We start from the raw sequence: 23,787 nt of genomic DNA, 5'->3' as shown, positions 1-23,787 counted from the left end.
GAGAGCTGTAGTAATTTGGAATGTGATGTTCCAAGTAATTATTATTTTTGTTCTTAAAAGTAAACCAACCAAATGTTTATTTAGTGGGTAATATCTTTATGTTTATTGTTTTACTTAAAACACAGGTCCTGCGTGACGCACAGAAAATTTTTTATACCCGTATGCTCTAATGTTGTAGGAGAGCGCAATAAAGCTTGCTGCGTATGTTTGTATCTGCCATCACGTCTCAGTCTGATTGTTGTGCCATGGACAAGTTATCACAAGAGCTGTGTGTGGAGGGACGGGAGTGTTTTTCTGAATGTCTTTATGTGTTTCATCTATTTGTCCACATTGTTTTGAACTACTGTACAGCTGTGTGTTGCGATCAGGGCCGTTCAAAGCATCGTTGCGATATGTTCATTGTCAAACTCCAAAATTAGACCATTTTTATTTATTTTTTTAAAAAACGTCATTACTTCATTTGAAAAAGTTAACACATGTATTTTACTGACAAAATATTTTAGTTTGTTGTGTATATTTTTTTCATTCGATCAGATAACATTTTAAGCTGTAATATGGTCGTGTTACAACGTGTCCCTCAGATGTTACATGTTGTCACGTTTCACTTCCTTTCTTTTGAGGTAAATAACGAAAAGCGTATACACTGTAAATATGAAACAAAGCGATATATTTGTACTAGACAAGTGTGAAAATAATGTTGAAAAAAATTGTACTCTGAACCCCAAGTGGATTTACATAAACCGCGAAATTCACAAAGTGTTAGGTTGTGCCCCGCTCTCCCCCTACTAGTTGTACTCTTCTCACTTCAAAACCTGCTTACTGTCGATTATGTTAAGTTCCTTTCCTTGAGGTGATCAATATTAGTGCACCTTAAACTACAGCTAGGGATGTAAATTTTGCATTATGCATTTTTTTTGTAAGTTAGGAAAACGCTGTCTTTGAAGCCACGCCCACTAAGATGCTATTAGTATGGGAGATCGGGGATGGTTGTAACTTTTTTTTTTTTTTTTTTACATTTCAACCAATGCACTCAAAATGCGTTTCCAACTAGTTAAGTGTCTGCAATTAAATGGCATAGCTGTTACCTTTGCAACACAAACAAAAAATGTGTGATGCTCTGACATTTTATGTAATCCTTTTACAAACATAAACTGGTAGGTTTTTTAATTGAAATATCAGATGACAAACAGATGTAATATATTTTTATTGCAATTTGGAGTGTTTGTTGTAGGATTCAGCTCATATAGGCATAAGTATTTAGAACTAAAATATAACCTAATCATTAGCCTAAACAAGATGGAAATGAACTTCAAGGTGTATATCATTTTTAAGCACGTTTAAAAAATATATATATTTATCATTAAAGATTCAACTCTACAGAACGATTCTGTGATTGTAGCAACGGGACTTTGCTAGATGCAAATAGATACAAATCACCTTTTTCTGAAAATTCTGAAAACTGCATTTAAAATCACCGGCCTCGTGGCCTAATGGATAAGGCGTCTGACTTCGAATCAGAAGATTGCAGGTTCGAGTCCTGCCGGGGTCGCAGTTTTAAAAGAATGATGAGTTGAATCATTCACCTATCTCAACCTCATTGGGAGAATTCCACATGAATGTGAACATGAAAATGAAGTACTCCTTGTACTCTTCTTACTTCAAAACCTGCTTACTTACGATTATGTTAAATTCCTTTCCTTGCGCTAATCAATATTAGCGCACCTTGAGTTTGGAAAATGCTGTCTTTAAAGCCACGCCGACTAAGATACAGTATTAGTAGGGGAGATCTGGGATGGTTAAATGGCGTAGCTGTTACCTTTGCAACACAAACCGAAAATGTGTGATGCCTTGACATAATCTTTTTACAAATATACACTGGAATGATTTTTTATTGAAATATCCCATGACAAACAGATGTAATATATTTTTATTGCAATTTGGAGTGTTTGTTGTAGGATTCAGCTCATATAGGCATAAGTATTTAGAACTAAAATGTAACCTAATTATAAGCCTAAACAAGATGGAAATGAACTTCAAGGTGTATATCATTTTTAAGCACGTTTAAAAAAAAATATATTTATCATTAAAGATTCAACTCTACAGAACGATTCTGTGATTGTAGCAACGGGACTTTGCTAGATGCAAATAGATACAAATCACCTTTTTCTGAAAATTCTGAAAACTGCATTTAAAATCACCGTCCTCGTGGCCTAATGGATAAGGCGTCTGACTTCGAATCAGAAGATTGCAGGTTCGAGTCCTGCCGGGGTCGTAGTTTTAAAAGGATGAGTTGAATCATTCGCCTATAGCTACTACCCACTCAATCTCATTTGGAGAATTCTTGAACGTAAGTACTCGTTGTACTCTCCTCACTTCAAAATCACTTAGATATATAATTCGTACACTCCAAATGCTCACGTGTTTATCGGTTGTTGAACAGTTGGCTCGAAAGAGTTCTAGATAAGTCGGTGACTCTGAACAGCTCTGGGGTGCGTTTCCCAAAAGTAACTAAGGTTACGTGGTTATCTATAGAGTTCACAGCTGGCTAATGAAGCTTTTGGGAAGCTCATCCCTGATTGATTTCTGAATGAATCGTTCATCTCGGTTTAAAAAGATTCGACTCTACAGAACGATTCTGTGATTGTAGCAACGGATTTTGCTAGATACAAATAGATACAAATCACCTTTTTCTGAAAATGCTACTGCGTTTTGGAATCACTGGTCTCGTGGCCTAATGGATAAGGCGTCTGACTTCGAATCAGAAGATTGCAGGTTCGAGTCCTGCCGGGGTCGTAGTTTTAAAAGGATGAGTTGAATCATTCGCCTATAGCTACTACCCACTCAATCTCATTTGGAGAATTCTTGAACGTAAGTACTCGTTGTACTCTCCTCACTTCAAAATCACTTCGATATTAGAGCACCTTCGTTACAGTAGCACCCTCTTCCGGTAGTGCAATTTCTGTGTTAATGGACAGCTAACAGTACGATATACGATCCGCGTTTCTCAAACTACAGCTAGGGATGTAAATGTGCATTAAGCATTGTTGTTAAGTTTGGAAAACGCTGTCTTTAAAGCCACGCCCACTAAGATACAGTATTAGGAAAGATCGGGGATGGTTGTAACTTTTTTACATTTCTGTTTTATGTTGAAGTTCTTTTAAACCACTGCGCTTAAAATGTGTTTCTAATTAGTTACAAGTGTCTGCTATTAAATGGCCTAGCTGTTATCGTTGCAGCACAAACAAAAAATGTGTGATGCATTGACAAAATCCTTTTACAAATATACACTGGAATGTTTTTTTTTTTTATTGAAATATCCCATGACAAACAGATGTAATATATTTTTATTGCAATTTCGAGTGTTTGTTGTAGGATTCAGCTCATATAGGCATAAGTATTTAGAACTAAAATATAACCTAATTATTAGCCTAAACAAGATGGAAATGAACTTCAAGGTGTATATTATTTTTAAGCACGTTTAAAAAATATATATATTTATCATTAAAGATTCAACTCTACAGAACGATTCTGTGATTGTAGCAACGGGACTTTGCTAGATGCAAATAGATACAAATCACCTTTTTCTGAAAATTCTGAAAACTGCATTTAAAATCACCGGCCTCGTGGCCTAATGGATAAGGCGTCTGACTTCGAATCAGAAGATTGCCGGGGTCGCAGTTTTAAAAGAATGATGAGTTGAATCATTCGCCTATCTCAACCTCATTGGGAGAATTCCACATGAATGTGAACATGAACATGAAGTACTCCTTGTACTCTTCTTACTTCAAAACCTGCTTACTTACGATTATGTTAAATTCCTTTCCTTGCGCTAATCAATATTAGCGCACCTTGAGTTTGGAAAATGCTGTCTTTAAAGCCACGCCGACTAAGATACAGTATTAGTAGGGGAGATCTGGGATGGTTAAATGGCGTAGCTGTTACCTTTGCAACACAAACAGAAAATGTGTGATGCCTTGACATAGTCTTTTTACAAATATACACTGGAATGATTTTTTATTGAAATATCCCATGACAAACATATGCAATATATTTTTATTGCAATTTGGAGTGTTTGTTGTAGGATTCAGCTCATATAGGCATAAGTATTTAGAACTAAAATATAACCTAATTATTAGCCTAAACAAGATGGAAATGAACTTCAAAGTGTATATTATTTTTATGCACGTTTAAAAATATGCATATTTATCATTCATTACCTCGTCAGTACAATTTTCCGTACACTCCAAACGCTCGTGTGTTTAAAAACTTTGAACCAAGATGAATAATGGTGAACTAAGCTCATCCCTGATTGGTTTTTGAACAAATCGTTCATCTCGGTTTAAAAAGATTCCTCTCTATAGAACGATTCGGTGACTGTGGCAATGGACTTTGCTAGATACAAGATACTAGATGGCAATTTTGTGGAAATGCTACTTATTCTACAGTAATCGGCCTCGTGGCCTAATGGATAAGGCGTCTGACTTCGGATCAGAAGATTGCAGGTTCGAGTCCTGCCGGGGTCGCAGTTTTAAAAGGTTGAGTTGAATCATTTGTCTATCTCAACCTCATTGGGAGAATTCCACATGAACATGAAGTAGAGTGAGCGGGGCACAACCAAACGCGGGGTTAATTGTAACACACGTGGTTCAAATATTTCCACACACGCTAGCATAACCAAATTTACGTATTTACTAGTTGCCATAGCAACACTATGCAGAGCAAAAAGATCACCAAAATTCAAAAGCATTTTGAAGATATCGCTGCATATTTATTTTACCGTAGTAAAAGTACATTTCTGGCTGAAGTAAACTTTTCATTTCAGTTTTTAGTATTCATTTAAAGTTAGACAAAACTGCTATTATTTTAATCTCCAATTTGTTATTTATCAGTTTAGATAGTTTATTAATGCTTGACAAACCAGCAGAAGACACTAACCTGTATTAAACTCCAGTCGCGCAGATGGGGAACGTTGTAACACTGTGTTACAATATGCCCCGCTGTTATTAAACTATGCTATTCTATGACATAAGCGGTGCAATTTACACTATTTACTTCTAAGGATTTTGATAAGAAACCACAAGAAACAGGTGAATAAAGGCTGACAATCAGTGTTCAATGTTCAGATGTTATTATTTCAAGAAATGTAAAGCATTTTGGCTCGTTTATGTGTGTCGTGTTCTATGAGAGCTGTAGTAATTTGGAATGTGATGTTCCAAGTAATTATTATTTTTGTTCTTAAAAGTAAACCAACCAAATGTTTATTTAGTGGGTAATATCTTTATGTTTATTGTTTTACTTAAAACACAGGTCCTGCGTGACGCACAGAAAATTTTTTATACCCGTATGCTCTAATGTTGTAGGAGAGCGCAATAAAGCTTGCTGCGTATGTTTGTATCTGCCATCACGTCTCAGTCTGATTGTTGTGCCATGGACAAGTTATCACAAGAGCTGTGTGTGGAGGGACGGGAGTGTTTTTCTGAATGTCTTTATGTGTTTCATCTATTTGTCCACATTGTTTTGAACTACTGTACAGCTGTGTGTTGCGATCAGGGCCGTTCAAAGCATCGTTGCGATATGTTCATTGTCAAACTCCAAAATTAGACCATTTTTATTTATTTTTTTAAAAAACGTCATTACTTCATTTGAAAAAGTTAACACATGTATTTTACTGACAAAATATTTTAGTTTGTTGTGTATATTTTTTTCATTCGATCAGATAACATTTTAAGCTGTAATATGGTCGTGTTACAACGTGTCCCTCAGATGTTACATGTTGTCACGTTTCACTTCCTTTCTTTTGAGGTAAATAACGAAAAGCGTATACACTGTAAATATGAAACAAAGCGATATATTTGTACTAGACAAGTGTGAAAATAATGTTGAAAAAAATTGTACTCTGAACCCCAAGTGGATTTACATAAACCGCGAAATTCACAAAGTGTTAGGTTGTGCCCCGCTCTCCCCCTACTAGTTGTACTCTTCTCACTTCAAAACCTGCTTACTGTCGATTATGTTAAGTTCCTTTCCTTGAGGTGATCAATATTAGTGCACCTTAAACTACAGCTAGGGATGTAAATTTTGCATTATGCATTTTTTTTGTAAGTTAGGAAAACGCTGTCTTTGAAGCCACGCCCACTAAGATGCTATTAGTATGGGAGATCGGGGATGGTTGTAACTTTTTTTTTTTTTTTTTTTACATTTCAACCAATGCACTCAAAATGCGTTTCCAACTAGTTAAGTGTCTGCAATTAAATGGCATAGCTGTTACCTTTGCAACACAAACAAAAAATGTGTGATGCTCTGACATTTTATGTAATCCTTTTACAAACATAAACTGGTAGGTTTTTTAATTGAAATATCAGATGACAAACAGATGTAATATATTTTTATTGCAATTTGGAGTGTTTGTTGTAGGATTCAGCTCATATAGGCATAAGTATTTAGAACTAAAATATAACCTAATCATTAGCCTAAACAAGATGGAAATGAACTTCAAGGTGTATATCATTTTTAAGCACGTTTAAAAAATATATATATTTATCATTAAAGATTCAACTCTACAGAACGATTCTGTGATTGTAGCAACGGGACTTTGCTAGATGCAAATAGATACAAATCACCTTTTTCTGAAAATTCTGAAAACTGCATTTAAAATCACCGGCCTCGTGGCCTAATGGATAAGGCGTCTGACTTCGAATCAGAAGATTGCAGGTTCGAGTCCTGCCGGGGTCGCAGTTTTAAAAGAATGATGAGTTGAATCATTCACCTATCTCAACCTCATTGGGAGAATTCCACATGAATGTGAACATGAAAATGAAGTACTCCTTGTACTCTTCTTACTTCAAAACCTGCTTACTTACGATTATGTTAAATTCCTTTCCTTGCGCTAATCAATATTAGCGCACCTTGAGTTTGGAAAATGCTGTCTTTAAAGCCATGCCGACTAAGATACAGTATTAGTAGGGGAGATCTGGGATGGTTAAATGGCGTAGCTGTTACCTTTGCAACACAAACCGAAAATGTGTGATGCCTTGACATAATCTTTTTACAAATATACACTGGAATGATTTTTTATTGAAATATCCCATGACAAACAGATGTAATATATTTTTATTGCAATTTGGAGTGTTTGTTGTAGGATTCAGCTCATATAGGCATAAGTATTTAGAACTAAAATGTAACCTAATTATAAGCCTAAACAAGATGGAAATGAACTTCAAGGTGTATATCATTTTTAAGCACGTTTAAAAAAAAAATATATTTATCATTAAAGATTCAACTCTACAGAACGATTCTGTGATTGTAGCAACGGGACTTTGCTAGATGCAAATAGATACAAATCACCTTTTTCTGAAAATTCTGAAAACTGCATTTAAAATCACCGGCCTCGTGGCCTAATGGATAAGGCGTCTGACTTCGAATCAGAAGATTGCAGGTTCGAGTCCTGCCGGGGTCGTAGTTTTAAAAGGATGAGTTGAATCATTCGCCTATAGCTACTACCCACTCAATCTCATTTGGAGAATTCTTGAACGTAAGTACTCGTTGTACTCTCCTCACTTCAAAATCACTTAGATATATAATTCGTACACTCCAAATGCTCACGTGTTTATCGGTTGTTGAACAGTTGGCTCGAAAGAGTTCTAGATAAGTCGGTGACTCTGAACAGCTCTGGGGTGCGTTTCCCAAAAGTAACTAAGGTTACGTGGTTATCTATAGAGTTCACAGCTGGCTAATGAAGCTTTTGGGAAGCTCATCCCTGATTGATTTCTGAATGAATCGTTCATCTCGGTTTAAAAAGATTCGACTCTACAGAACGATTCTGTGATTGTAGCAACGGATTTTGCTAGATACAAATAGATACAAATCACCTTTTTCTGAAAATGCTACTGCGTTTTGGAATCACTGGTCTCGTGGCCTAATGGATAAGGCGTCTGACTTCGAATCAGAAGATTGCAGGTTCGAGTCCTGCCGGGGTCGTAGTTTTAAAAGGATGAGTTGAATCATTCGCCTATAGCTACTACCCACTCAATCTCATTTGGAGAATTCTTGAACGTAAGTACTCGTTGTACTCTCCTCACTTCAAAATCACTTCGATATTAGAGCACCTTCGTTACAGTAGCACCCTCTTCCGGTAGTGCAATTTCTGTGTTAATGGACAGCTAACAGTACGATATACGATCCGCGTTTCTCAAACTACAGCTAGGGATGTAAATGTGCATTAAGCATTGTTGTTAAGTTTGGAAAACGCTGTCTTTAAAGCCACGCCCACTAAGATACAGTATTAGGAAAGATCGGGGATGGTTGTAACTTTTTTACATTTCTGTTTTATGTTGAAGTTCTTTTAAACCACTGCGCTTAAAATGTGTTTCTAATTAGTTACAAGTGTCTGCTATTAAATGGCCTAGCTGTTATCGTTGCAGCACAAACAAAAAATGTGTGATGCATTGACAAAATCCTTTTACAAATATACACTGGAATGTTTTTTTTTTTTATTGAAATATCCCATGACAAACAGATGTAATATATTTTTATTGCAATTTCGAGTGTTTGTTGTAGGATTCAGCTCATATAGGCATAAGTATTTAGAACTAAAATATAACCTAATTATTAGCCTAAACAAGATGGAAATGAACTTCAAGGTGTATATTATTTTTAAGCACGTTTAAAAAATATATATATTTATCATTAAAGATTCAACTCTACAGAACGATTCTGTGATTGTAGCAACGGGACTTTGCTAGATGCAAATAGATACAAATCACCTTTTTCTGAAAATTCTGAAAACTGCATTTAGAATCACCGGCCTCGTGGCCTAATGGATAAGGCGTCTGACTTCGAATCAGAAGATTGCAGGTTCGAGTCCTGCCGGGGTCGCAGTTTTAAAAGAATGATGAGTTGAATCATTCGCCTATCTCAACCTCATTGGGAGAATTCCACATGAATGTGAACATGAACATGAAGTACTCCTTGTACTCTTCTTACTTCAAAACCTGCTTACTTACGATTATGTTAAATTCCTTTCCTTGCGCTAATCAATATTAGCGCACCTTGAGTTTGGAAAATGCTGTCTTTAAAGCCACGCCGACTAAGATACAGTATTAGTAGGGGAGATCTGGGATGGTTAAATGGCGTAGCTGTTACCTTTGCAACACAAACAGAAAATGTGTGATGCCTTGACATAGTCTTTTTACAAATATACACTGGAATGATTTTTTATTGAAATATCCCATGACAAACATATGCAATATATTTTTATTGCAATTTGGAGTGTTTGTTGTAGGATTCAGCTCATATAGGCATAAGTATTTAGAACTAAAATATAACCTAATTATTAGCCTAAACAAGATGGAAATGAACTTCAAAGTGTATATTATTTTTATGCACGTTTAAAAATATGCATATTTATCATTCATTACCTCGTCAGTACAATTTTCCGTACACTCCAAACGCTCGTGTGTTTAAAAACTTTGAACCAAGATGAATAATGGTGAACTAAGCTCATCCCTGATTGGTTTTTGAACAAATCGTTCATCTCGGTTTAAAAAGATTCCTCTCTATAGAACGATTCGGTGACTGTGGCAATGGACTTTGCTAGATACAAGATACTAGATGGCAATTTTGTGGAAATGCTACTTATTCTACAGTAATCGGCCTCGTGGCCTAATGGATAAGGCGTCTGACTTCGGATCAGAAGATTGCAGGTTCGAGTCCTGCCGGGGTCGCAGTTTTAAAAGGTTGAGTTGAATCATTTGTCTATCTCAACCTCATTGGGAGAATTCCACATGAACATGAAGTAGAGTGAGCGGGGCACAACCAAACGCGGGGTTAATTGTAACACACGTGGTTCAAATATTTCCACACACGCTAGCATAACCAAATTTACGTATTTACTAGTTGCCATAGCAACACTATGCAGAGCAAAAAGATCACCAAAATTCAAAAGCATTTTGAAGATATCGCTGCATATTTATTTTACCGTAGTAAAAGTACATTTCTGGCTGAAGTAAACTTTTCATTTCAGTTTTTAGTATTCATTTAAAGTTAGACAAAACTGCTATTATTTTAATCTCCAATTTGTTATTTATCAGTTTAGATAGTTTATTAATGCTTGACAAACCAGCAGAAGACACTAACCTGTATTAAACTCCAGTCGCGCAGATGGGGAACGTTGTAACACTGTGTTACAATATGCCCCGCTGTTATTAAACTATGCTATTCTATGACATAAGCGGTGCAATTTACACTATTTACTTCTAAGGATTTTGATAAGAAACCACAAGAAACAGGTGAATAAAGGCTGACAATCAGTGTTCAATGTTCAGATGTTATTATTTCAAGAAATGTAAAGCATTTTGGCTCGTTTATGTGTGTCGTGTTCTATGAGAGCTGTAGTAATTTGGAATGTGATGTTCCAAGTAATTATTATTTTTGTTCTTAAAAGTAAACCAACCAAATGTTTATTTAGTGGGTAATATCTTTATGTTTATTGTTTTACTTAAAACACAGGTCCTGCGTGACGCACAGAAAAATTTTTATACCCGTATGCTCTAATGTTGTAGGAGAGCGCAATAAAGCTTGCTGCGTATGTTTGTATCTGCCATCACGTCTCAGTCTGATTGTTGTGCCATGGACAAGTTATCACAAGAGCTGTGTGTGGAGGGACGGGAGTGTTTTTCTGAATGTCTTTATGTGTTTCATCTATTTGTCCACATTGTTTTGAACTACTGTACAGCTGTGTGTTGCGATCAGGGCCGTTCAAAGCATCGTTGCGATATGTTCATTGTCAAACTCCAAAATTAGACCATTTTTATTTTATTTTTTAAAAAACGTCATTACTTCATTTGAAAGAGTTAACACATGTATTTTACTGACAAAATATTTTAGTTTGTTGTGTATATTTTTTTCATTCGATCAGATAACATTTTAAGCTGTAATATGGTCGTGTTACAACGTGTCCCTCAGATGTTACATGTTGTCACGTTTCACTTCCTTTCTTTTGAGGTAAATAACGAAAAGCGTATACACTGTAAATATGAAACAAAGCGATATATTTGTACTAGACAAGTGTGAAAATAATGTTGAAAAAAATTGTACTCTGAACCCCAAGTGGATTTACATAAACCGCGAAATTCACAAAGTGTTAGGTTGTGCCCCGCTCTCCCCCTACTAGTTGTACTCTTCTCACTTCAAAACCTGCTTACTGTCGATTATGTTAAGTTCCTTTCCTTGAGGTGATCAATATTAGTGCACCTTAAACTACAGCTAGGGATGTAAATTTTGCATTATGCATTTTTTTTGTAAGTTAGGAAAACGCTGTCTTTGAAGCCACGCCCACTAAGATGCTATTAGTATGGGAGATCGGGGATGGTTGTAACTTTTTTTTTTTTTTTTTTTACATTTCAACCAATGCACTCAAAATGCGTTTCCAACTAGTTAAGTGTCTGCAATTAAATGGCATAGCTGTTACCTTTGCAACACAAACAAAAAATGTGTGATGCTCTGACATTTTATGTAATCCTTTTACAAACATAAACTGGTAGGTTTTTTAATTGAAATATCAGATGACAAACAGATGTAATATATTTTTATTGCAATTTGGAGTGTTTGTTGTAGGATTCAGCTCATATAGGCATAAGTATTTAGAACTAAAATATAACCTAATCATTAGCCTAAACAAGATGGAAATGAACTTCAAGGTGTATATCATTTTTAAGCACGTTTAAAAAATATATATATTTATCATTAAAGATTCAACTCTACAGAACGATTCTGTGATTGTAGCAACGGGACTTTGCTAGATGCAAATAGATACAAATCACCTTTTTCTGAAAATTCTGAAAACTGCATTTAAAATCACCGGCCTCGTGGCCTAATGGATAAGGCGTCTGACTTCGAATCAGCAGATTGCAGGTTCGAGTCCTGCCGGGGTCGTAGTTTTAAAAGGATGAGTTGAATCATTCGCCTATAGCTACTACCCACTCAATCTCATTTGGAGAATTCTTGAACGTAAGTACTCGTTGTACTCTCCTCACTTCAAAATCACTTAGATATATAATTCGTACACTCCAAATGCTCACGTGTTTATCGGTTGTTGAACAGTTGGCTCGAAAGAGTTCTAGATAAGTCGGTGACTCTGAACAGCTCTGGGGTGCGTTTCCCAAAAGTAACTAAGGTTACGTGGTTATCTATAGAGTTCACAGCTGGCTAATGAAGCTTTTGGGAAGCTCATCCCTGATTGATTTCTGAATGAATCGTTCATCTCGGTTTAAAAAGATTCGACTCTACAGAACGATTCTGTGATTGTAGCAACGGATTTTGCTAGATACAAATAGATACAAATCACCTTTTTCTGAAAATGCTACTGCGTTTTGGAATCACTGGTCTCGTGGCCTAATGGATAAGGCGTCTGACTTCGAATCAGAAGATTGCAGGTTCGAGTCCTGCCGGGGTCGTAGTTTTAAAAGGATGAGTTGAATCATTCGCCTATAGCTACTACCCACTCAATCTCATTTGGAGAATTCTTGAACGTAAGTACTCGTTGTACTCTCCTCACTTCAAAATCACTTCGATATTAGAGCACCTTCGTTACAGTAGCACCCTCTTCCGGTAGTGCAATTTCTGTGTTAATGGACAGCTAACAGTACGATATACGATCCGCGTTTCTCAAACTACAGCTAGGGATGTAAATGTGCATTAAGCATTGTTGTTAAGTTTGGAAAACGCTGTCTTTAAAGCCACGCCCACTAAGATACAGTATTAGGAAAGATCGGGGATGGTTGTAACTTTTTTACATTTCTGTTTTATGTTGAAGTTCTTTTAAACCACTGCGCTTAAAATGTGTTTCTAATTAGTTACAAGTGTCTGCTATTAAATGGCCTAGCTGTTATCGTTGCAGCACAAACAAAAAATGTGTGATGCATTGACAAAATCCTTTTACAAATATACACTGGAATGTTTTTTTTTTTTTATTGAAATATCCCATGACAAACAGATGTAATATATTTTTATTGCAATTTCGAGTGTTTGTTGTAGGATTCAGCTCATATAGGCATAAGTATTTAGAACTAAAATATAACCTAATTATTAGCCTAAACAAGATGGAAATGAACTTCAAGGTGTATATTATTTTTAAGCACGTTTAAAAAATATATATATTTATCATTAAAGATTCAACTCTACAGAACGATTCTGTGATTGTAGCAACGGGACTTTGCTAGATGCAAATAGATACAAATCACCTTTTTCTGAAAATTCTGAAAACTGCATTTAAAATCACCGGCCTCGTGGCCTAATGGATAAGGCGTCTGACTTCGAATCAGAAGATTGCAGGTTCGAGTCCTGCCGGGGTCGCAGTTTTAAAAGAATGATGAGTTGAATCATTCGCCTATCTCATCCTCATTGGGAGAATTCCACATGAATGTGAACATGAACATGAAGTACAGTAGTCAACATTCGAAGTGGATCAAAAAAGTTAATCAAAAGTTGTCCTAAGATGAGAATGGGTATTCTTTTTGGTTTTAGGACAAATTTGATGAAAGGTTTTGATCCACTTCGAATGTTGACTACTGTACTCCTTGTACTCTTCTTACTTCAAAACCTGCTTACTTACGATTATGTTAAATTCCTTTCCTTGCGCTAATCAATATTAGCGCACCTTGAGTTTGGAAAATGCTGTCTTTAAAGCCACGCCGACTAAGATACAGTATTAGTAGGGGAGATCTGGGATGGTTAAATGGCGTAGCTGTTACCTTTGCAACACAAACAGAAAATGTGTGATGCCTTGACATAGTCTTTTTACAAATATACACTGGAATGATTTTTTATTGAAATATCCCATGACAAACATATGCAATATATTTTTATTGCAATTTCGAGTGTTTGTTGTAGGATTCAGCTCATATAGGCATAAGTATTTAGAACTAAAATATAACCTAATTATTAGCCTAAACAAGATGGAAATGAACTTCAAAGTGTATATTATTTTTATGCACGTTTAAAAATATGCATATTTATCATTCATTACCTCGTCAGTACAATTTTCGGTACACTCCAAACGCTCGTGTGTTTAAAAACTTTGAACCAAGATGAATAATGGTGAACTAAGCTCATCCCTGATTGGTTTTTGAACAAATCGTTCATCTCGGTTTAAAAAGATTCCTCTCTATAGAACGATTCGGTGACTGTGGCAATGGACTTTGCTAGATACAAGATACTAGATGGCAATTTTGTGGAAATGCTACTTATTCTACAGTAATCGGCCTCGTGGCCTAATGGATAAGGCGTCTGACTTCGGATCAGAAGATTGCAGGTTCGAGTCCTGCCGGGGTCGCAGTTTTAAAAGGTTGAGTTGAATCATTTGTCTATCTCAACCTCATTGGGAGAATTCCACATGAACATGAAGTAGAGTGAGCGGGGCACAACCAAACGCGGGGTTAATTGTAACACACGTGGTTCAAATATTTCCACACACGCTAGCATAACCAAATTTACGTATTTACTAGTTGCCATAGCAACACTATGCAGAGCAAAAAGATCACCAAAATTCAAAAGCATTTTGAAGATATCGCTGCATATTTATTTTACCGTAGTAAAAGTACATTTCTGGCTGAAGTAAACTTTTCATTTCAGTTTTTAGTATTCATTTAAAGTTAGACAAAACTGCTATTATTTTAATCTCCAATTTGTTATTTATCAGTTTAGATAGTTTATTAATGCTTGACAAACCAGCAGAAGACACTAACCTGTATTAAACTCCAGTCGCGCAGATGGGGAACGTTGTAACACTGTGTTACAATATGCCCCGCTGTTATTAAACTATGCTATTCTATGACATAAGCGGTGCAATTTACACTATTTACTTCTAAGGATTTTGATAAGAAACCACAAGAAACAGGTGAATAAAGGCTGACAATCAGTGTTCAATGTTCAGATGTTATTATTTCAAGAAATGTAAAGCATTTTGGCTCGTTTATGTGTGTCGTGTTCTATGAGAGCTGTAGTAATTTGGAATGTGATGTTCCAAGTAATTATTATTTTTGTTCTTAAAAGTAAACCAACCAAATGTTTATTTAGTGGGTAATATCTTTATGTTTATTGTTTTACTTAAAACACAGGTCCTGCGTGACGCACAGAAAATTTTTTATACCCGTATGCTCTAATGTTGTAGGAGAGCGCAATAAAGCTTGCTGCGTATGTTTGTATCTGCCATCACGTCTCAGTCTGATTGTTGTGCCATGGACAAGTTATCACAAGAGCTGTGTGTGGAGGGACGGGAGTGTTTTTCTGAATGTCTTTATGTGTTTCATCTATTTGTCCACATTGTTTTGAACTACTGTACAGCTGTGTGTTGCGATCAGGGCCGTTCAAAGCATCGTTGCGATATGTTCATTGTCAAACTCCAAAATTAGACCATTTTTATTTATTTTTTTAAAAAACGTCATTACTTCATTTGAAAAAGTTAACACATGTATTTTACTGACAAAATATTTTAGTTTGTTGTGTATATTTTTTTCATTCGATCAGATAACATTTTAAGCTGTAATATGGTCGTGTTACAACGTGTCCCTCAGATGTTACATGTTGTCACGTTTCACTTCCTTTCTTTTGAGGTAAATAACGAAAAGCGTATACACTGTAAATATGAAACAAAGCGATATATTTGTACTAGACAAGTGTGAAAATAATGTTGAAAAAAATTGTACTCTGAACCCCAAGTGGATTTACATAAACCGCGAAATTCACAAAGTGTTAGGTTGTGCCCCGCTCTCCCCCTACTAGTTGTACTCTTCTCACTTCAAAACCTGCTTACTGTCGATTATGTTAAGTTCCTTTCCTTGAGGTGATCAATATTAGTGCACCTTAAACTACAGCTAGGGATGTAAATTTTGCATTATGCATTTTTTTTGTAAGTTAGGAAAACGCTGTCTTTGAAGCCACGCCCACTAAGATGCTATTAGTATGGGAGATCGGGGATGGTTGTAACTTTTTTTTTTTTTTTTTTTACATTTCAACCAATGCACTCAAAATGCGTTTCCAACTAGTTAAGTGTCTGCAATTAAATGGCATAGCTGTTACCTTTGCAACACAAACAAAAAATGTGTGATGCTCTGACATTTTATGTAATCCTTTTACAAACATAAACTGGTAGGTTTTTTAATTGAAATATCAGATGACAAACAGATGTAATATATTTTTATTGCAATTTGGAGTGTTTGTTGTAGGATTCAGCTCATATAGGCATAAGTATTTAGAACTAAAATATAACCTAATCATTAGCCTAAACAAGATGGAAATGAACTTCAAGGTGTATATCATTTTTAAGCACGTTTAAAAAATATATATATTTATCATTAAAGATTCAACTCTACAGAACGATTCTGTGATTGTAGCAACGGGACTTTGCTAGATGCAAATAGATACAAATCACCTTTTTCTGAAAATTCTGAAAACTGCATTTAAAATCACCGGCCTCGTGGCCTAATGGATAAGGCGTCTGACTTCGAATCAGAAGATTGCAGGTTCGAGTCCTGCCGGGGTCGCAGTTTTAAAAGAATGATGAGTTGAATCATTCACCTATCTCAACCTCATTGGGAGAGTTCCACATGAATGTGAACATGAAAATGAAGTACTCCTTGTACTCTTCTTACTTCAAAACCTGCTTACTTACGATTATGTTAAATTCCTTTCCTTGCGCTAATCAATATTAGCGCACCTTGAGTTTGGAAAATGCTGTCTTTAAAGCCACGCCGACTAAGATACAGTATTAGTAGGGGAGATCTGGGATGGTTAAATGGCGTAGCTGTTACCTTTGCAACACAAACCGAAAATGTGTGATGCCTTGACATAATCTTTTTACAAATATACACTGGAATGATTTTTTATTGAAATATCCCATGACAAACAGATGTAATATATTTTTATTGCAATTTGGAGTGTTTGTTGTAGGATTCAGCTCATATAGGCATAAGTATTTAGAACTAAAATGTAACCTAATTATAAGCCTAAACAAGATGGAAATGAACTTCAAGGTGTATATCATTTTTAAGCACGTTTAAAAAAAATATATATTTATCATTAAAGATTCAACTCTACAGAACGATTCTGTGATTGTAGCAACGGGACTTTGCTAGATGCAAATAGATACAAATCACCTTTTTCTGAAAATTCTGAAAACTGCATTTAAAATCACCGGCCTCGTGGCCTAATGGATAAGGCGTCTGACTTCGAATCAGAAGATTGCAGGTTCGAGTCCTGCCGGGGTCGTAGTTTTAAAAGGATGAGTTGAATCATTCGCCTATAGCTACTACCCACTCAATCTCATTTGGAGAATTCTTGAACGTAAGTACTCGTTGTACTCTCCTCACTTCAAAATCACTTAGATATATAATTCGTACACTCCAAATGCTCACGTGTTTATCGGTTGTTGAACAGTTGGCTCGAAAGAGTTCTAGATAAGTCGGTGACTCTGAACAGCTCTGGGGTGCGTTTCCCAAAAGTAACTAAGGTTACGTGGTTATCTATAGAGTTCACAGCTGGCTAATGAAGCTTTTGGGAAGCTCATCCCTGATTGATTTCTGAATGAATCGTTCATCTCGGTTTAAAAAGATTCGACTCTACAGAACGATTCTGTGATTGTAGCAACGGATTTTGCTAGATACAAATAGATACAAATCACCTTTTTCTGAAAATGCTACTGCGTTTTGGAATCACTGGTCTCGTGGCCTAATGGATAAGGCGTCTGACTTCGAATCAGAAGATTGCAGGTTCGAGTCCTGCCGGGGTCGTAGTTTTAAAAGGATGAGTTGAATCATTCGCCTATAGCTACTACCCACTCAATCTCATTTGGAGAATTCTTGAACGTAAGTACTCGTTGTACTCTCCTCACTTCAAAATCACTTCGATATTAGAGCACCTTCGTTACAGTAGCACCCTCTTCCGGTAGTGCAATTTCTGTGTTAATGGACAGCTAACAGTACGATATACGATCCGCGTTTCTCAAACTACAGCTAGGGATGTAAATGTGCATTAAGCATTGTTGTTAAGTTTGGAAAACGCTGTCTTTAAAGCCACGCCCACTAAGATACAGTATTAGGAAAGATCGGGGATGGTTGTAACTTTTTTACATTTCTGTTTTATGTTGAAGTTCTTTTAAACCACTGCGCTTAAAATGTGTTTCTAATTAGTTACAAGTGTCTGCTATTAAATGGCCTAGCTGTTATCGTTGCAGCACAAACAAAAAATGTGTGATGCATTGACAAAATCCTTTTACAAATATACACTGGAATGTTTTTTTTTTTTATTGAAATATCCCATGACAAACAGATGTAATATATTTTTATTGCAATTTCGAGTGTTTGTTGTAGGATTCAGCTCATATAGGCATAAGTATTTAGAACTAAAATATAACCTAATTATTAGCCTAAACAAGATGGAAATGAACTTCAAGGTGTATATTATTTTTAAGCACGTTTAAAAAATATATATATTTATCATTAAAGATTCAACTCTACAGAACGATTCTGTGATTGTAGCAACGGGACTTTGCTAGATGCAAATAGATACAAATCACCTTTTTCTGAAAATTCTGAAAACTGCATTTAGAATCACCGGCCTCGTGGCCTAATGGATAAGGCGTCTGACTTCGAATCAGAAGATTGCAGGTTCGAGTCCTGCCGGGGTCGCAGTTTTAAAAGAATGATGAGTTGAATCATTCGCCTATCTCAACCTCATTGGGAGAATTCCACATGAATGTGAACATGAACATGAAGTACTCCTTGTACTCTTCTTACTTCAAAACCTGCTTACTTACGATTATGTTAAATTCCTTTCCTTGCGCTAATCAATATTAGCGCACCTTGAGTTTGGAAAATGCTGTCTTTAAAGCCACGCCGACTAAGATACAGTATTAGTAGGGGAGATCTGGGATGGTTAAATGGCGTAGCTGTTACCTTTGCAACACAAACAGAAAATGTGTGATGCCTTGACATAGTCTTTTTACAAATATACACTGGAATGATTTTTTATTGAAATATCCCATGACAAACATATGCAATATATTTTTATTGCAATTTGGAGTGTTTGTTGTAGGATTCAGCTCATATAGGCATAAGTATTTAGAACTAAAATATAACCTAATTATTAGCCTAAACAAGATGGAAATGAACTTCAAAGTGTATATTATTTTTATGCACGTTTAAAAATATGCATATTTATCATTCATTACCTCGTCAGTACAATTTTCCGTACACTCCAAACGCTCGTGTGTTTAAAAACTTTGAACCAAGATGAATAATGGTGAACTAAGCTCATCCCTGATTGGTTTTTGAACAAATCGTTCATCTCGGTTTAAAAAGATTCCTCTCTATAGAACGATTCGGTGACTGTGGCAATGGACTTTGCTAGATACAAGATACTAGATGGCAATTTTGTGGAAATGCTACTTATTCTACAGTAATCGGCCTCGTGGCCTAATGGATAAGGCGTCTGACTTCGGATCAGAAGATTGCAGGTTCGAGTCCTGCCGGGGTCGCAGTTTTAAAAGGTTGAGTTGAATCATTTGTCTATCTCAACCTCATTGGGAGAATTCCACATGAACATGAAGTAGAGTGAGCGGGGCACAACCAAACGCGGGGTTAATTGTAACACACGTGGTTCAAATATTTCCACACACGCTAGCATAACCAAATTTACGTATTTACTAGTTGCCATAGCAACACTATGCAGAGCAAAAAGATCACCAAAATTCAAAAGCATTTTGAAGATATCGCTGCATATTTATTTTACCGTAGTAAAAGTACATTTCTGGCTGAAGTAAACTTTTCATTTCAGTTTTTAGTATTCATTTAAAGTTAGACAAAACTGCTATTATTTTAATCTCCAATTTGTTATTTATCAGTTTAGATAGTTTATTAATGCTTGACAAACCAGCAGAAGACACTAACCTGTATTAAACTCCAGTCGCGCAGATGGGGAACGTTGTAACACTGTGTTACAATATGCCCCGCTGTTATTAAACTATGCTATTCTATGACATAAGCGGTGCAATTTACACTATTTACTTCTAAGGATTTTGATAAGAAACCACAAGAAACAGGTGAATAAAGGCTGACAATCAGTGTTCAATGTTCAGATGTTATTATTTCAAGAAATGTAAAGCATTTTGGCTCGTTTATGTGTGTCGTGTTCTATGAGAGCTGTAGTAATTTGGAATGTGATGTTCCAAGTAATTATTATTTTTGTTCTTAAAAGTAAACCAACCAAATGTTTATTTAGTGGGTAATATCTTTATGTTTATTGTTTTACTTAAAACACAGGTCCTGCGTGACGCACAGAAAATTTTTTATACCCGTATGCTCTAATGTTGTAGGAGAGCGCAATAAAGCTTGCTGCGTATGTTTGTATCTGCCATCACGTCTCAGTCTGATTGTTGTGCCATGGACAAGTTATCACAAGAGCTGTGTGTGGAGGGACGGGAGTGTTTTTCTGAATGTCTTTATGTGTTTCATCTATTTGTCCACATTGTTTTGAACTACTGTACAGCTGTGTGTTGCGATCAGGGCCGTTCAAAGCATCGTTGCGATATGTTCATTGTCAAACTCCAAAATTAGACCATTTTTATTTTATTTTTTAAAAAACGTCATTACTTCATTTGAAAAAGTTAACACATGTATTTTACTGACAAAATATTTTAGTTTGTTGTGTATATTTTTTTCATTCGATCAGATAACATTTTAAGCTGTAATATGGTCGTGTTACAACGTGTCCCTCAGATGTTACATGTTGTCACGTTTCACTTCCTTTCTTTTGAGGTAAATAACGAAAAGCGTATACACTGTAAATATGAAACAAAGCGATATATTTGTACTAGACAAGTGTGAAAATAATGTTGAAAAAAATTGTACTCTGAACCCCAAGTGGATTTACATAAACCGCGAAATTCACAAAGTGTTAGGTTGTGCCCCGCTCTCCCCCTACTAGTTGTACTCTTCTCACTTCAAAACCTGCTTACTGTCGATTATGTTAAGTTCCTTTCCTTGAGGTGATCAATATTAGTGCACCTTAAACTACAGCTAGGGATGTAAATTTTGCATTATGCATTTTTTTTGTAAGTTAGGAAAACGCTGTCTTTGAAGCCACGCCCACTAAGATGCTATTAGTATGGGAGATCGGGGATGGTTGTAACTTTTTTTTTTTTTTTTTTTACATTTCAACCAATGCACTCAAAATGCGTTTCCAACTAGTTAAGTGTCTGCAATTAAATGGCATAGCTGTTACCTTTGCAACACAAACAAAAAATGTGTGATGCTCTGACATTTTATGTAATCCTTTTACAAACATAAACTGGTAGGTTTTTTAATTGAAATATCAGATGACAAACAGATGTAATATATTTTTATTGCAATTTGGAGTGTTTGTTGTAGGATTCAGCTCATATAGGCATAAGTATTTAGAACTAAAATATAACCTAATCATTAGCCTAAACAAGATGGAAATGAACTTCAAGGTGTATATCATTTTTAAGCACGTTTAAAAAATATATATATTTATCATTAAAGATTCAACTCTACAGAACGATTCTGTGATTGTAGCAACGGGACTTTGCTAGATGCAAATAGATACAAATCACCTTTTTCTGAAAATTCTGAAAACTGCATTTAAAATCACCGGCCTCGTGGCCTAATGGATAAGGCGTCTGACTTCGAATCAGCAGATTGCAGGTTCGAGTCCTGCCGGGGTCGTAGTTTTAAAAGGATGAGTTGAATCATTCGCCTATAGCTACTACCCACTCAATCTCATTTGGAGAATTCTTGAACGTAAGTACTCGTTGTACTCTCCTCACTTCAAAATCACTTAGATATATAATTCGTACACTCCAAATGCTCACGTGTTTATCGGTTGTTGAACAGTTGGCTCGAAAGAGTTCTAGATAAGTCGGTGACTCTGAACAGCTCTGGGGTGCGTTTCCCAAAAGTAACTAAGGTTACGTGGTTATCTATAGAGTTCACAGCTGGCTAATGAAGCTTTTGGGAAGCTCATCCCTGATTGATTTCTGAATGAATCGTTCATCTCGGTTTAAAAAGATTCGACTCTACAGAACGATTCTGTGATTGTAGCAACGGATTTTGCTAGATACAAATAGATACAAATCACCTTTTTCTGAAAATGCTACTGCGTTTTGGAATCACTGGTCTCGTGGCCTAATGGATAAGGCGTCTGACTTCGAATCAGAAGATTGCAGGTTCGAGTCCTGCCGGGGTCGTAGTTTTAAAAGGATGAGTTGAATCATTCGCCTATAGCTACTACCCACTCAATCTCATTTGGAGAATTCTTGAACGTAAGTACTCGTTGTACTCTCCTCACTTCAAAATCACTTCGATATTAGAGCACCTTCGTTACAGTAGCACCCTCTTCCGGTAGTGCAATTTCTGTGTTAATGGACAGCTAACAGTACGATATACGATCCGCGTTTCTCAAACTACAGCTAGGGATGTAAATGTGCATTAAGCATTGTTGTTAAGTTTGGAAAACGCTGTCTTTAAAGCCACGCCCACTAAGATACAGTATTAGGAAAGATCGGGGATGGTTGTAACTTTTTTACATTTCTGTTTTATGTTGAAGTTCTTTTAAACCACTGCGCTTAAAATGTGTTTCTAATTAGTTACAAGTGTCTGCTATTAAATGGCCTAGCTGTTATCGTTGCAGCACAAACAAAAAATGTGTGATGCATTGACAAAATCCTTTTACAAATATACACTGGAATGTTTTTTTTTTTTATTGAAATATCCCATGACAAACAGATGTAATATATTTTTATTGCAATTTCGAGTGTTTGTTGTAGGATTCAGCTCATATAGGCATAAGTATTTAGAACTAAAATATAACCTAATTATTAGCCTAAACAAGATGGAAATGAACTTCAAGGTGTATATTATTTTTAAGCACGTTTAAAAAATATATATATTTATCATTAAAGATTCAACTCTACAGAACGATTCTGTGATTGTAGCAACGGGACTTTGCTAGATGCAAATAGATACAAATCACCTTTTTCTGAAAATTCTGAAAACTGCATTTAGAATCACCGGCCTTGTGGCCTAATGGATAAGGCGTCTGACTTCGAATCAGAAGATTGCAGGTTCGAGTCCTGCCGGGGTCGCAGTTTTAAAAGAATGATGAGTTGAATCATTCGCCTATCTCAACCTCATTGGGAGAATTCCACATGAATGTGAACATGAACATGAAGTACTCCTTGTACTCTTCTTACTTCAAAACCTGCTTACTTACGATTATGTTAAATTCCTTTCCTTGCGCTAATCAATATTAGCGCACCTTGAGTTTGGAAAATGCTGTCTTTAAAGCCACGCCGACTAAGATACAGTATTAGTAGGGGAGATCTGGGATGGTTAAATGGCGTAGCTGTTACCTTTGCAACACAAACAGAAAATGTGTGATGCCTTGACATAGTCTTTTTACAAATATACACTGGAATGATTTTTTATTGAAATATCCCATGACAAACATATGCAATATATTTTTATTGCAATTTGGAGTGTTTGTTGTAGGATTCAGCTCATATAGGCATAAGTATTTAGAACTAAAATATAACCTAATTATTAGCCTAAACAAGATGGAAATGAACTTCAAAGTGTATATTATTTTTATGCACGTTTAAAAATATGCATATTTATCATTCATTACCTCGTCAGTACAATTTTCCGTACACTCCAAACGCTCGTGTGTTTAAAAACTTTGAACCAAGATGAATAATGGTGAACTAAGCTCATCCCT

At 35.9% G+C, this 23,787-nt stretch overlaps 21 non-coding genes across 21 annotated transcripts; all 21 read left to right on the top strand.

Annotated features, from left to right (window-relative positions):
- Positions 1 to 1,476: 1,476 nt before the first annotated feature.
- trnar-ucg (transfer RNA arginine (anticodon UCG)) lies at positions 1,477 to 1,549 on the top strand. The gene has a single exon. It is a non-coding gene; the product is annotated as a tRNA-Arg (tRNA).
- Positions 1,550 to 2,199: 650 nt separating this feature from the next.
- trnar-ucg (transfer RNA arginine (anticodon UCG)) lies at positions 2,200 to 2,272 on the top strand. Its single transcript has one exon. It is a non-coding gene; the product is annotated as a tRNA-Arg (tRNA).
- A 448-nt stretch (positions 2,273 to 2,720) lies between these two features.
- On the top strand, positions 2,721 to 2,793 carry trnar-ucg (transfer RNA arginine (anticodon UCG)). The gene has a single exon. It is a non-coding gene; the product is annotated as a tRNA-Arg (tRNA).
- A 1,657-nt stretch (positions 2,794 to 4,450) lies between these two features.
- On the top strand, positions 4,451 to 4,523 carry trnar-ucg (transfer RNA arginine (anticodon UCG)). The gene has a single exon. It is a non-coding gene; the product is annotated as a tRNA-Arg (tRNA).
- Positions 4,524 to 6,659: 2,136 nt separating this feature from the next.
- trnar-ucg (transfer RNA arginine (anticodon UCG)) lies at positions 6,660 to 6,732 on the top strand. Its single transcript has one exon. It is a non-coding gene; the product is annotated as a tRNA-Arg (tRNA).
- A 651-nt stretch (positions 6,733 to 7,383) lies between these two features.
- Positions 7,384 to 7,456, top strand: trnar-ucg (transfer RNA arginine (anticodon UCG)). Its single transcript has one exon. It is a non-coding gene; the product is annotated as a tRNA-Arg (tRNA).
- A 448-nt stretch (positions 7,457 to 7,904) lies between these two features.
- On the top strand, positions 7,905 to 7,977 carry trnar-ucg (transfer RNA arginine (anticodon UCG)). Its single transcript has one exon. It is a non-coding gene; the product is annotated as a tRNA-Arg (tRNA).
- Positions 7,978 to 8,801: 824 nt separating this feature from the next.
- trnar-ucg (transfer RNA arginine (anticodon UCG)) lies at positions 8,802 to 8,874 on the top strand. Its single transcript has one exon. It is a non-coding gene; the product is annotated as a tRNA-Arg (tRNA).
- A 775-nt stretch (positions 8,875 to 9,649) lies between these two features.
- trnar-ucg (transfer RNA arginine (anticodon UCG)) lies at positions 9,650 to 9,722 on the top strand. Its single transcript has one exon. It is a non-coding gene; the product is annotated as a tRNA-Arg (tRNA).
- Positions 9,723 to 11,858: 2,136 nt separating this feature from the next.
- On the top strand, positions 11,859 to 11,931 carry trnar-ucg (transfer RNA arginine (anticodon UCG)). The gene has a single exon. It is a non-coding gene; the product is annotated as a tRNA-Arg (tRNA).
- Positions 11,932 to 12,379: 448 nt separating this feature from the next.
- Positions 12,380 to 12,452, top strand: trnar-ucg (transfer RNA arginine (anticodon UCG)). Its single transcript has one exon. It is a non-coding gene; the product is annotated as a tRNA-Arg (tRNA).
- An 825-nt stretch (positions 12,453 to 13,277) lies between these two features.
- trnar-ucg (transfer RNA arginine (anticodon UCG)) lies at positions 13,278 to 13,350 on the top strand. The gene has a single exon. It is a non-coding gene; the product is annotated as a tRNA-Arg (tRNA).
- A 906-nt stretch (positions 13,351 to 14,256) lies between these two features.
- Positions 14,257 to 14,329, top strand: trnar-ucg (transfer RNA arginine (anticodon UCG)). Its single transcript has one exon. It is a non-coding gene; the product is annotated as a tRNA-Arg (tRNA).
- Positions 14,330 to 16,465: 2,136 nt separating this feature from the next.
- trnar-ucg (transfer RNA arginine (anticodon UCG)) lies at positions 16,466 to 16,538 on the top strand. Its single transcript has one exon. It is a non-coding gene; the product is annotated as a tRNA-Arg (tRNA).
- Positions 16,539 to 17,189: 651 nt separating this feature from the next.
- Positions 17,190 to 17,262, top strand: trnar-ucg (transfer RNA arginine (anticodon UCG)). Its single transcript has one exon. It is a non-coding gene; the product is annotated as a tRNA-Arg (tRNA).
- A 448-nt stretch (positions 17,263 to 17,710) lies between these two features.
- On the top strand, positions 17,711 to 17,783 carry trnar-ucg (transfer RNA arginine (anticodon UCG)). The gene has a single exon. It is a non-coding gene; the product is annotated as a tRNA-Arg (tRNA).
- Positions 17,784 to 18,607: 824 nt separating this feature from the next.
- Positions 18,608 to 18,680, top strand: trnar-ucg (transfer RNA arginine (anticodon UCG)). Its single transcript has one exon. It is a non-coding gene; the product is annotated as a tRNA-Arg (tRNA).
- Positions 18,681 to 19,455: 775 nt separating this feature from the next.
- trnar-ucg (transfer RNA arginine (anticodon UCG)) lies at positions 19,456 to 19,528 on the top strand. Its single transcript has one exon. It is a non-coding gene; the product is annotated as a tRNA-Arg (tRNA).
- Positions 19,529 to 21,664: 2,136 nt separating this feature from the next.
- On the top strand, positions 21,665 to 21,737 carry trnar-ucg (transfer RNA arginine (anticodon UCG)). Its single transcript has one exon. It is a non-coding gene; the product is annotated as a tRNA-Arg (tRNA).
- Positions 21,738 to 22,185: 448 nt separating this feature from the next.
- Positions 22,186 to 22,258, top strand: trnar-ucg (transfer RNA arginine (anticodon UCG)). The gene has a single exon. It is a non-coding gene; the product is annotated as a tRNA-Arg (tRNA).
- Positions 22,259 to 23,082: 824 nt separating this feature from the next.
- Positions 23,083 to 23,155, top strand: trnar-ucg (transfer RNA arginine (anticodon UCG)). Its single transcript has one exon. It is a non-coding gene; the product is annotated as a tRNA-Arg (tRNA).
- Positions 23,156 to 23,787: the final 632 nt, after the last annotated feature.

The sequence above is a fragment of the Garra rufa genome, chromosome 3 (assembly GCF_049309525.1).
Source record: "Garra rufa chromosome 3, GarRuf1.0, whole genome shotgun sequence".
Taxonomy (NCBI): domain Eukaryota; kingdom Metazoa; phylum Chordata; class Actinopteri; order Cypriniformes; family Cyprinidae; genus Garra; species Garra rufa.
This window is presented reverse-complemented; position numbering and strand designations above follow the sequence as displayed.